At 46.3% G+C, this 12262-nt stretch overlaps 1 protein-coding gene across 2 annotated transcripts in view; it reads left to right on the top strand.

Moving 5' to 3' along the window:
* The window catches only part of PLXNA4 (plexin A4), a 538983-nt gene that overhangs the window by 48649 nt on the left and 478072 nt on the right, over positions 1-12262 (top strand). The window lies entirely within an intron of this gene.

The following is a 12262-nucleotide window of genomic DNA, read 5'->3' as shown; positions in this document are numbered from 1 at the left end:
TTGGGAGGGACCACTGGAGATCATCTAGGCCAACACCTCCTGCTAAAGCAGGGTCACACAAAGCAGATTGCACCAGATTGCATTCAGGCAGATTTTGAACATCTCCAGAGAAGCAGACACCACAACCTCTCTGGGCAGCCTGCTCCAGGGCTCCAGCACCTTCACAGGAAAGAAGATTTTACTTAAGTTCAAGTGAAACCTCCTGCCTTCCAGTTTGTACCTGTTGCTCCTTGTCCTTTCACTGGGCACCGCTGAAAAGAGTCTAGCCTCATCCTCACAACATCCACACTTCAGATGTTTATATGCATCTATAAGATCCCCTCGCATTCTGCTTTTCTCCATGGTAAACAGCTTCTCTCAGCCTCTCTTCATCAGAGAGATACTCCAATCCCATCAACATCTTTGTAGCCTCTGTTGGACTCTCCCCAGTACTTCCCTGCCCCTCTTGAACTTGAGCCCTCTTGAGCCCAGAACAGGACACTACTACAGGTGCAGTCTCATCGGGGCAGAGTAGAGGGGAATGATTCTCTCCTGACATACTTACTGGCCACACTCTTAATGCACCCCAGAAGACCATTTGCCTTCTTGGCCATGAGGGCACATTGCTGGCTTTTTGTGAACTCATCCACTAGCACTCCCAGATCCTTCTCTGCAGAGTTTTTTTCCAGCAGGTCAACCCCTCAACTGTACTGGTGCAGGGGGTTATTCCTCACCAGCTGCAGGTCTCTACACTTGCCTATTTGGTGAGCAAGATCTGGGCCTCTAGTACCCAGCCAAGCTCTATCCATTTCCCTGTGCTGAAGAGCAATAGCACATACATGTCCTTCAGTATAACACTTAGCCTACCTTAGCAGGGCCACAGTGAGGTTTAATTAATGCTTTTAAGCAGCTCTTGGGATCTCCAGGCAAAGGTGTTGCTTGCATGCAAAGCAGCCTTGTTGTTTGGTTTACAGAGCTGTGTTGGTGAGTGCAGCACTTCACAGCCCAAAGGATAATTTTGTCTGTGTAACAAAATAATAATTACAGTAATTGTGATTCAGTGGAGAAGCTGTGGTGGTGCTGGTGTAGGGGAGGCAGCTGGACTCTATCCGGCAAGGTGCTGCTGTGCATCACCGGAATAGGAATAAGGGAGGCTTGGCAGCTGCCAGAAAGGCTCCGGAAGTGCTTGTTTAACCATTCTGCTGCCAGCAAGTATTGGGAGGTAATGGGACGGGCATGTTGCCTTTGAAAGGGAGGAAAGGCGAGCAAGAGAAGGAGCCTTCAACTTTGCATGCAACAGGCAGCAGTGATGTTGTTATGGACACCTTAGGAGAGCCCTGCAGAGCAGTGGTTGTTGTGTTCAAGTGCCAAAGATGGAAATGAGAGTCTGTAACTTGATGAAGGGAATGTCCTTTTGTTAGGTGTCTCTGTGGATGGACATGCCTGAGATAAACCAATGTTACAGCAAGGATGTTCAAGCTTACAGGGTACAGCTGACAGAGGATAGAGCGCCAGCCTCACACCTCGTTCATCACTGCAGTTGATGTTTCCAGGAATTTATGTAGACAGCCTTTGGCCAATCATGGAAATGCAACATCCTTTAGGATAAAATGCAGCAGCTGGTGAGCACTTCTCCTCTCTCTCTGCCTGCACAGAAAATAATCTTTTTACTCAAGATTTTCTCTCTCTGGGATTCTCACTCCCCATCCCAGCAGCAGTAGGGGAAGCCAGTGCTACTGTGTTTCTGCTGCATCACACAGCTTTGCTGCTGGAATATGTCCTTACAGGAGAGCTCTGGCAGCTTATTCGATCAATAGTTCACTTTTGAAAAATCCCTAAATGCTTATTTACCCAACAGACCATGGTGGTTTCGAAGGCAGCATCTCTGTGCTCAGTAGTATCTTTTTTTTGGGTGTGTGAAAATTTTTAAGTGAATTTTACAAAGCTCTTGGAAAGCACCAAGCTGGGAGCCACAGAGATTATATTCCTCTCTTTATCCTTCAGTGCCTCATCCATACCATACTCCAGCTTTGGAGTCAGCAAGAGAAAGTTGACAGGATTGCAGAATACAGCTTCCTTTTACAGTCACACTTGCTGCTCTTTAGGTCTCATCCATCCTACTTTTTTTGTAGTTATATTTGTCACCTGTGAGAGGATGACAGTGGCCAGTAGGTCAAGGAAGGTCCTCCTCTTCCTCTACTCTTCTTTAGTGAGGCCACATACAGAATATTGTGTCCAATTCTGGGCTCCCCAGTTCAAGAGGGACAGGGAAGTACTGGAGAGAGTCCAGCAGAGGCTATGAAGATAATGAGGAGATAGGAGAATCTCTCTGATGAGGAAAGACTGAGAGACCTGGGGCTGTTTATCCTGGAGAAGAGCAGACTGAGAAGGGGATCGTCTTGATGCTCATCAGTTTCTAAAGCGTAAGTGTCAAGAGGATGGGGCCAGACTCTTTAGTGTTGCTCAGTGATAAGACAAGGGGGCAATAGAACACAGGAAGTTTCATCTGAACATGAGAAGAAATTTCTTTCCCTTGAGCATGCTGGAGCCGTAGAACAGGTTGCCCAGAGAAGCGGTGGAGTCCTCTTCTCTGGAGACTTTCAAAACCTACCTGGACCTGATCCTGTGCAACCTTCTCTGAGTTACCCTGCTTCAGCAGGGCTTTTGCTCTAGATGATCTTCCAAAACCCACCATGCTGGGATTCAGTGACCACATTCCTTGGGGACCTGATTTTCACCCCGAGGTTTGCTGTGCTAAGGCTGAGGTTTGGAATTGTAACATCAGAAATTTATTTTGAGGGGATGGAAATGTCATATGCAAAAGGGAGATTTGGTTGACACTGATGGTGTTTAGGATGTGTGATGTGAAGACCTCCATAAATGGGAGTGTTTGTACTATCTCACTCTGATATGTTGCATTGCTAGTAGAGGAACTGTCCCTCTTCCTTGCCTATCTCAGGCTCTAATGAAGACACTTGAAATATCACTTCAGTTACAATAACCAAGCCCAGAAAGTGTAAATATCCCACTGAAAAATATCTCCAGTTTGTTCTGCACCTAGCCTCATTTATGTTGACATAGCGTGACTGTTTCTCCTGGCAGACACTTGGAGGTGAAGTTGATATAGGAGCTGAGGGATATGATGAAGCTGGTATCAGTACACCATCTGCCAGGGACATGGATTCATTGACCTGGTGTTTCAGACTGGATCCTTAATTACATCGTCACTTGTAATGGTAGAATCATAGAATGTCAGAACCATACAATCAGAGAATCATAGAATGGTTTAGTTTGGAAGAGACCTGTCAAGATCATCCAGTCAAACACCTCTGCATTCATCAGGGATATATTCAACTAGTTCAGGTTGCTCACAGCCCTGTTCAGCCCAATCTGGAATGTTTCCAGTGATGGGGCATTTACTATCTCTCTGGGCAACCTGGGCAAGGGTTTCACACACTTCCTTAGATCTAGTGTGAATCTCCCTCTTCTGGGAGATTCCCCTGTAAGTATTGGAAGGTTGCAATAAATTCTCCTCAGAGCCTTCTTCTCTCCAGGCTGAACAACCACAACTCTCTCAGCCTGTCTTTGTAGAAGTGTTCAATCTCTCTGTTCATTTTTGTGTCCTACTTTGCCCTTGCTCCAACAGGTCCAGGCCTCTCCTGTGCAGAGGACTCCAGAGCTGGACTCAACACTGCAGGTGGGATCTCAGCTGAGCAGAGCAAAGTGGCAGAATCCCCTCCCTCCACCTGCTTCTGACCAGTCCCAGTAGTAAGGCAACATGCACAGCCAAAGTGGAAACAAGAGCCTGAGAACAAGCCTTGAAGAAAACCATTTGCAGTTGCTGGTCACTAGAAAGCCATAGTCTGAATCTCCAGGGTCTGCATCAGGAAATAATAAATAAAAACTCAGAGCTAGTATTGCTTAAAGTTTATAATATTGGGGTTTAGAAAAGTTTTAGGGGTCCACTAACCTACATCATAAACATCTTTGGGCACACTAATCATTCAGAAAGTCAGAACTTAGAGGATGCTAAGTTTATCACAACACTTCGTTCTTATTAGTAATCACCCAGCTCTCTTGAGCAGAAGTCCTGGAGACTAACGAGAGCTGCTGGTCTCTGTAAGAAAAGCAGCCTCCTCTTCAGGAAATTGCAAATTTTACGACTTGGAGGTACATGGTATAGACTGTTGGGAAGTCTTATGCTCACAGTACAGCAGGAACATAAATGCACATATACAAAGTCTGCATTACATTAAGATTCTTCAGCCCCTGGGAAACCTCACACCGGTCCTTCAACCGATGCTTTAACTACAGACTCAAATATCTGTACCGGTTTTAGACAATCTGAGTAACTTTGCCCCCACTCTTCACATGGCCAGGAGGTCAAGAGAGGTGATTCTGCCACTCTGCTCTGCTCTGGTGAGACCTCACCTGGAGTACTGTGTCCAGCTCTTGAGTCCTTAACACAGAAAGGATGTGGGTCCTTAATACAGAAAGGCCCTCCCCCACAGGAGTGCCACAAAGATTATCACAGGGCTGGAGCACCTCTACTGCAGAAAAACAGGCTGAGAGAGTTGGGGTTGTTCAGCCTGGAGAAGTGAAGGCTTCAGGGACACCTTGTAGCAGCATCCAATAGCTGAAGTGGAGCTACAAGAAAGCTGGGGAAGGACTGTTTAGAAGGGCTTGTAGTGATAGGATGAGGGTCAGTGGTTAAAAGCTAGATTTAGGTTGGACATCAGGAAGAAGTTCTTTACAATGAGAGTGGTGGAACACTAGAACAGCTTGCCCAGAGAAGTGGCAGAGGCTGCATCTCTGGAGACATTCAAGGTGTAACTTGATGGGGCCCTGAGCAACCTGATCTAGATGGACATATCCCTACATACTGCAGGGAGGTTGGATATGATGATCTTCAAGGGTTTCCTCCAACCCGATGCATTCTACAATTCTGCGAATTCTTCCATTCCTGAATTATGTTTGAATGAAAAGCTCTTAGCATAATTGGTTCTATTTCCCTGTAACTGGTCAAGTTACTGTAACTGCACTATCATTTGCATATGGTGACATCTAATTGTGTGGTAGCCACTGCTGTGGTTGCATGAGTGAAAAGCAGTGTGCAATTAGAATGTATTTCCAAACCCTGACTCTCCATTATATCACAGAGCACCCTGAGGAAATGCCACTGGATATTTTTGTATAACATCAGGCTGCAGGCTCACCACTGAAGAGAGGGTTGGTTGGTGATCTCTGCTATCTTTGGTTGGTGACCCAAGGTTCTCATCTTTTCATCCACAAAATTTCACTGTGGCTTTGAATTGCAGATGAAAAAGTGGCTGACAGCTTGGCTCTGCTGGGATGCATTAAAAAGAGTGTAACCAGCAGGTTAAAGGAGGTTTTCCTTCCCCCTCTACTCTGCCCTGGTGATGCCCCATTGGGAATAGTGTCCAGTTCCAGGCTCTTCAGTTCAAGAAAGACAAGGAATAACCAGAGAGAATCTAGTGGAGAGCTACTAAGATGATGAGAGGAGTGGAACAGCTACCTTATAAGGAAAGACTGAGAGAGCTGGGGCTGTTTAGACTGGAAAAGACTGGACTGAAGTGATTTTATAAATGAATATAAACTTCTAAAGGGTGGAGGTCATGAGGATGGGGCTGGGCTTTTCTTAGTGGTACCCAGTGATAGGTAAACTGGAACACAGGAGTTTTCACTTGAACTCAAGGAAAAAAATCTTTCCTTTGAGGGTACTGGAGTACTGGATCAGGCTGCCCAGAGAGGTTGTCAAGTCTCATTCTCTGGAGACTCAAAATCTACTTGGACAAGTTCCTGTGCAACCTGATCTAGTGTCTGTATTTTCAGGGGTGTTGGATTAGATGTTCTCTGGAGGTTTCCTGCAGCCCCACCATTCTGTAACTGTGTCCAGTTCCTGATGGTGGATTTTCTTAGGGCTTACATATCTCTGAAGTTTTAAGTATCTCATTAAGTAGGACATGCACCCACCCTCACTCTCACCCAGTCCTTGCTGTCAGGAAGCAAAGAAGATCTTGCAGTCAGGTGATGGAACAGACCTTGGATATTTCCTTGCAAAGACTCAGACACATATTACTGTTGATTTCTTCTTGCTGTTGGCTCCCTGGTCCTGCTGGCAGCGCTGACAGACCTGATGTAAGCATTCTCTCCATCAGCTGGTGCAGCCAAGCCTAAGATAACAGCAATGAGAAGCCAAGTACCTGCCACCATGTGAAGACAGGGCTGTTAGGTATTAACTATAAATCGAAGGCAAGACTTGGCTGTTGGGACAGGCTTTAACCCCAGTGAGTCTGTGGAATTGGTTTGGAGCCTATGTGGGACCCCCCGAGTGTTTTTGTCATCTCAAACAGTGCCACTGAAAGGCAGTTGAGCACACGGTGCACTGCACAGCTCTGGGGGAGCCACCCTCCCCAAGCCTCCCACCTTGTGGGTGAGGGGACAATGGGAGGCTTCTGGAGAGCACAAGGGAGCAGGGGGCCAGAGAAAGCCATACTCCGCTCCTGACGCCGCTCTGCTCCACTCTGCCTGCTCCACAAAGCCCCTCACCGCCTCTGTTCCCGTCACTGCCTGCGTTCCGGAGAGAAGCCATGTGGCATGGCCCAGGTTTGTGTGGCTTGTGGCCCAGAGAAGGACCTGGGGGTTCTAACTGGTGGGCAATCAAATATGAGCAAGCAGTCTGCCCAGGTGGCCAAGAAAGCCAATGGCATCCTGACTTGTATCAGAAATGCTGTGTCCAGCAGGAGTATGGAGGTGATCGTCCCCTTGTACTCAGCTCTGGTGAGGCCACACCTTGAGTATTGTGTCCAGTTTTGGGCACCCCAATACGGGAGAGATGTGGAGGTGCTGGAGCCAGTGCAGAGGAGGGCCCTGGCGAAGGGCATGGAGAATAAATCTTATGTGGAGCAACTGAGGGATCTGGGGCTGTTTAGTCTGGAAACAAGAAGGCTGAGGGAAGACCTCATTGCTGCCTACAACTACCTGAAAGGATGCTGTGGAGAGGCTAGTGCTGGTCTTTTCTCACAGGTGATAGAACAAGAGAGAATGGCCTCAAGCTGTGACTGGGTAGGTTTAGACTGGACATCAGGAAAAAAAAATTCTCAGAAAGAGTAGTCAGGGATTGGATTGTGCTGCCCAGGGAGGTGGTTGAGTCACCAACCCTGGATGCGTTCAAAGGTCGTTTGGATGTGGTGCTTGGGGATACGGTTTAGGGCTGAATGTTGTAGAGTAAGGTTCTGGGTTGGACTTGGTGATCCTAAGGGTCTTTTCCAACCTGAATGTTTCTGTGATTCTGTGATGTGTGGCACATCCCTGCTCCACCGACACTGCTCCTCACAGTATGTACACCAGTGCCGAGAAACTTGGAACTGCTCCTGCGACAACTCTGAGAGCTGAAGCCAGGGAAATGGTGATATCCTTTCTCTTCAAAATGTATTTTCCCCACTGCTTTTCCTTCCCATTTTCCTTTTGCTCCAGTCCAATCTAATAAACCCAGTTCATCAGCTGTTTGGCATCATTTTGCCTTTATTTACTCCAAGGCAGTTATTTGAACCTTAGCATGAGCCCCCCCACCCCCTGCTGACCCGGGTTGATGCAGGATAACCAGGTGGTGACAGCTTGATGAGTTCTCTGGAAAAACGGCTCTGTTGTTTTGATTGGGATAGAAGATTTCACTAGGGTGAAAACAAGGAGGAGCCAGGGATGACTAATCCTTTAGAGAAGCTTTTCCCAAAATATGGATTAGGTTGGATTTGATTATCAGGGACTATTTCAGAGGCAAAGAGCTAAAGCAGGTGTTTATTATGAGCACTGTTTGCACTGGTCTCCCAATATCTGATGCATCAGCCATTTGTGCAGTGCCAAAACACTCTCTTTGGCTGGGCAATCAGATGAGGACAGGAAAGGAGGTCTTGTAATTTAAGCTTTAACCCTTCTGCTGAGTTTGGGAGTTTTTGGGGGGTTCACCAAATCCTTGAGGGACTGAGCTAGCACCAGCCTTGCAAACCCATCCTCTCCAGGAGGTCTTGGACACGCTGATTATTTATTTGATAGGCTTAATCCCGGAGAATGCAAAGGCCTGCCAGAATCCTTCGCAAATCAGGCCCATTCTTTTGCACATCCTTTCTATTTCACTGGTGAATGTCACACTTGGCCGTGGTGTCAGAGCAGACCACAGCCTGTCACTACCTGGCTCCCCCCTACACATCAAGCCCAAGATGGAGAGGCAGCTGGTGAGCCATGAGAGGGCATTTACCCCCTGGAAGCTGCCAATCATTCTCAGATTAAGATATTTTATTTCTGTAGATCTCCTTATAAACCTGTGGTTAACAGCTTTCCTGGGGCAGAGGGTTGGTGAGCAATATTCTCTCTTTGCAGGTGGGAACCTGTTGTGGTGATCTGAGGGCTGGAAGCCCTCTGCTGTGAGGACAGGCTGAGAGAGTTAGGATTAGGTTGTTAAGCCTGGAGAAGAGAAGGCTCCAGGGAGACCTTCTGGTGGCCTTTCAGGACTTAAAGAAGACCTGTAAGAAAAATGGGGACAGACTTTTTATCAGGGCCTGTTGTGGCAGGACAAGGAGCAATGGCTTCAAACTGGGAGAAGTTCAATTTGGATTAGACATGAGGAAGAAATTCTGCAGGAGGGTGGTGAGGCACTGGAACAGGTTGCCCAGAGAAGTTGTGAAGGTTTCAACCTGGAAGCATTGAAAGCTAGGCATGCTGTGAATTTTTGAGTTTAAACTAGATTTTTTAGAATTGGTGATCCTCTTGTTAGATCTTCCCCTTGCTCCTCCTTGATATCCCAGCCGGTGTGGCAGCAGCAGTGTTGCGAGCAGAGTGAATTCATGTCCTCACCTTCGCTTTCATTCTGGAAAGTCGTTAACGTGAAATTGCCAAGCAGAGAAGCTCCAGAGAGTTTAACGTGGCTACTTTATATTGCTGCTAGGAGTGTCTGGAATTGAAAATAAACCTGTGCTTGCAACTCTGACCCTTTCATCATAAATCCAAACTTCCTTATGTGCTGAAGAGGATGACTGTATCTCTCTGTGTCTTTCCAAAGGCGCGTGTGCAGCTGACAGCCACAGCTGCACAGAAGCTGGGTAATGTTTATTTGTAGGGTTTTGCTTGCTGGCTTTTTTTTTTTCTTTTTAGTAATAACCCAAATATGTTAAATGGAAATAGTTTTCAGGTGGTGTGTGGCTTGCTGGCCTTGTTCCTAGCCTTGGGGGATGGCTGTCCACATTGCAAATGACAACTCGGTGACTGCTTCTCTGGCAGCCATGCAACAGCATGCAAGTGAAGATTGTGGCTTTATCTGCCCTCTTACCACACATTGAGTGTCCCAGAGGACAGGGTGTGCTGTGATGGTCCTAGATCTCATCTGAACAGCATCATATAAGAGAAAGTGCTCATTTCACTCTGATGCTTGGATCATAGAATGGTTCAGGTTGGAAGACACATTTAAGGGTCACTATAAAGTCCAACATTCCTGCAGTGAGCAGGAATATCTTCAACTACATCAGGTAGCTCAGAGCCCCAAACAATCTGACCTGGGATGTTTCCAGGGACCAGGAATCTACCATGTCTCTGGGCCAGTGTCTCAGCACCCTTTTTTCTATATAGTCTAAATTTTCTTTCTTTTAGTTTAAAACCATTATCTCTTGTCCTTTTACTACAGACCCTACTAAAAGTCTGTTCCATCTTTCTTGCAAGTCCTTCTTTTAAGGATGTGTCCTTCTGTAAATAACCTAAGGGAAATAAGATGAAATAAATGGCTTTAAATTTAGTTTTGTGTCTGTATGAGGGAAAACCATGACATCAGCCCCATTAGGGGTAGCTTTGAGTTCAGCTGGAGCTAGGCCCATTTTGATGTAGGAGCTAACCTGTGACAACTGGATTAATTAAGCCTCAACAGGTTGGAGCTGTTTTGCAGTTTAGCCACAGGTTCTTGTGATTGGTGTTGTGATTGCTGGGCCTATATCTGAGGGTCTGGCAGGAATAGGAGAGCTTCTGGCTGTGAGAGTTTTGGTGTGTGTGTGTAGTGACCACAGACTGTAGATAGCACATCCTGTTTCTTGATAGACTAGGCTGCAGAGGACTTAGTGCTGTGTCCTTTCAACCATGCAGACTCAGACCTGCCTGGGAAGCAGACATAAGTGGCTTGTATTTCCTTGCCAAACAACAGTGGCAGCTCCTGCGTGAGATTTGAGGTCCTGAGTCATACAGGAAGGCATACTAGGTGATTCTATGGATCCTTTCTGGTCTCCAAGTGCTTCAGATGGAGTAGCTGGTTTTGGCAGGAGAGCGTGTGGGAGGCTGTACTGCACTGAGGAGGATGCCTTGGACTGTGCCACTTCTGCTTGACTATTATGGTTTCACTGATTGTTGGAGTAATTGCCTGCTGTTTGAGATGGAGGTTCGTATGCTGCATTCCAGGTAAGATGTCTGCTGGCACTGTGAAGTTTTTAATCTTGGTGGTGAAGAAAGCTGTTACCTGTTTCTAGTTTTCCTCTAAACCATAACAAAGCAGGACGTCCTTCCCATGATCTTCTTTCTACCTTTTGTAGAAGGCTGGGGAATTTATTGGTTTTTAACCTGAGATGATTATTGTCTCACCCTGGCAGGACATAAGTTTGACTGAGACTCATACACAGTTTTATTATGGCCTTGATACGTAGAAAACATTAATCTGAGAGAGCTTAAGAGTTTCTGGTCAAACTGGGCCTGTTTTCAAGAGCTGAATGATGCATCTTAATGTTACATGCTTAGGATGAGTGAATCATGTGGAGTCCTTTCGTTGCCTCTGTTGGAAGGTGCATTACAAGTTTGACTGCATGGCTTATTCTCTGACATACCTCCTGTCTGTTCATTATGGAGCTGGTTTAGGTGACCAGTGCAAGCTACTGACAAAGGCTAAAGCTAAGTGAGATGGATCCCACTCCAGGTGATGTAGGGAGGTGAAGTCATTAACAGAAGACTTGTTACACTGCATCAGAACACCACCCTGCTCCTTTCATTAGCTTATCTCTGACAACATCTCATGTCTTGCAGAAAAATCTGAGTAGCATTGCTCCTTCAAAATGCATTTGTACTTTCTGAGTGATTACACTGCAGCTTTTCCATCCTGACCTATGTAATGAAGCCTGGTGTGTCCTCATAATCCACAGAAACCCTCAGCTTTTGCAAGTCATGCTTTTAGCAGGGGGGTTCTGTCCTTCTGAAGTGTGGTTGCTAGCTTGGTGGTACCAGACCTCAGATGAATTTAGCCTTTGCTGTGGGATGCAGATTTATCTTGGACTTTGTGCTGGCATCATAAACTAGCCACATCCTGTCTGCTGGTTATGGAGGCTGTTGATCTGATCTGTAACTGCACTTTGAGCTGGTGTGTTAGCCCCAAAAGGGCAATCCACAAACATTAATGACTCTTGTAGGCCAGAGCTCAGGCTAGCTGTCCTTTACTAATGGCTATTTGACTTCCTCCTAGGTTTGATGTGTTTATAAATATATTTAGGATGCATTATTCTGCTATTCAGTACAACCATCTGTAATTATTCCCTGTAGTTGCTGGGTGAGAATATAATGAATCCACTATCAGGATTTTACTGCTGGTGAACTTAAGTACGGACCAGCACATGCTCTAGCCATGCTTCCAGGAAGATGTGAGCTCAGGGGGAAAAAATAAATGGTCATGGTCCTTAATTACAGTTATCTGAAAACTGGATGACGTTCTTGTACAATTAATTATTGCCTTTTTAGGCCTTAGTCCAGCAGGTGGATGCCTAACTTAAAATCTGTGAGTGCTCTCAGTGAGATTAATAAAGTTTAAATGATTTGGCACTTGTCTACTCTGATATTTCGGGCTTCATCTTTGACTTATTCTGTGGAGCGCTTCATACTGGCAACCTGTGTAAGCCTCACCTTCTATGAGCTTTTTCCCTTGAGGGTGCCGAGAGCCCTGTAGGCTGCCCAGAGAGGTGGTGGAATCTCCCTCTCTGGAGAGATTCTAAACCCTCTTGGACACATTCCTGTGCAGCCTGCTGAAGGTGGCCCTGCTTTAGCATGGGGGTTGGACCTCTCCAGAGGTCTCTTTCAAGCCCCACCATTCTGTGATAACTAGACATGATGTGCCTAGGACAGGAATGGGGAATGTGTGCAGTCACCCTCTGTAGTGTTTAATCCTTAGCCTGATACCAAATGCAGATTTGGTCTGGGCTGACTATCTCCCTGCCAGACAATGCTTGGACATGTCTTGGAAATTACAGTCTCC

Source organism: Dryobates pubescens, chromosome Z (genome assembly GCF_014839835.1).
Source record: "Dryobates pubescens isolate bDryPub1 chromosome Z, bDryPub1.pri, whole genome shotgun sequence".
Classification (NCBI taxonomy): Eukaryota; Metazoa; Chordata; class Aves; order Piciformes; family Picidae; genus Dryobates; species Dryobates pubescens.
Note: the sequence above shows the minus strand (reverse complement) of the source record. Positions and strands in the feature narration are given on the sequence as shown.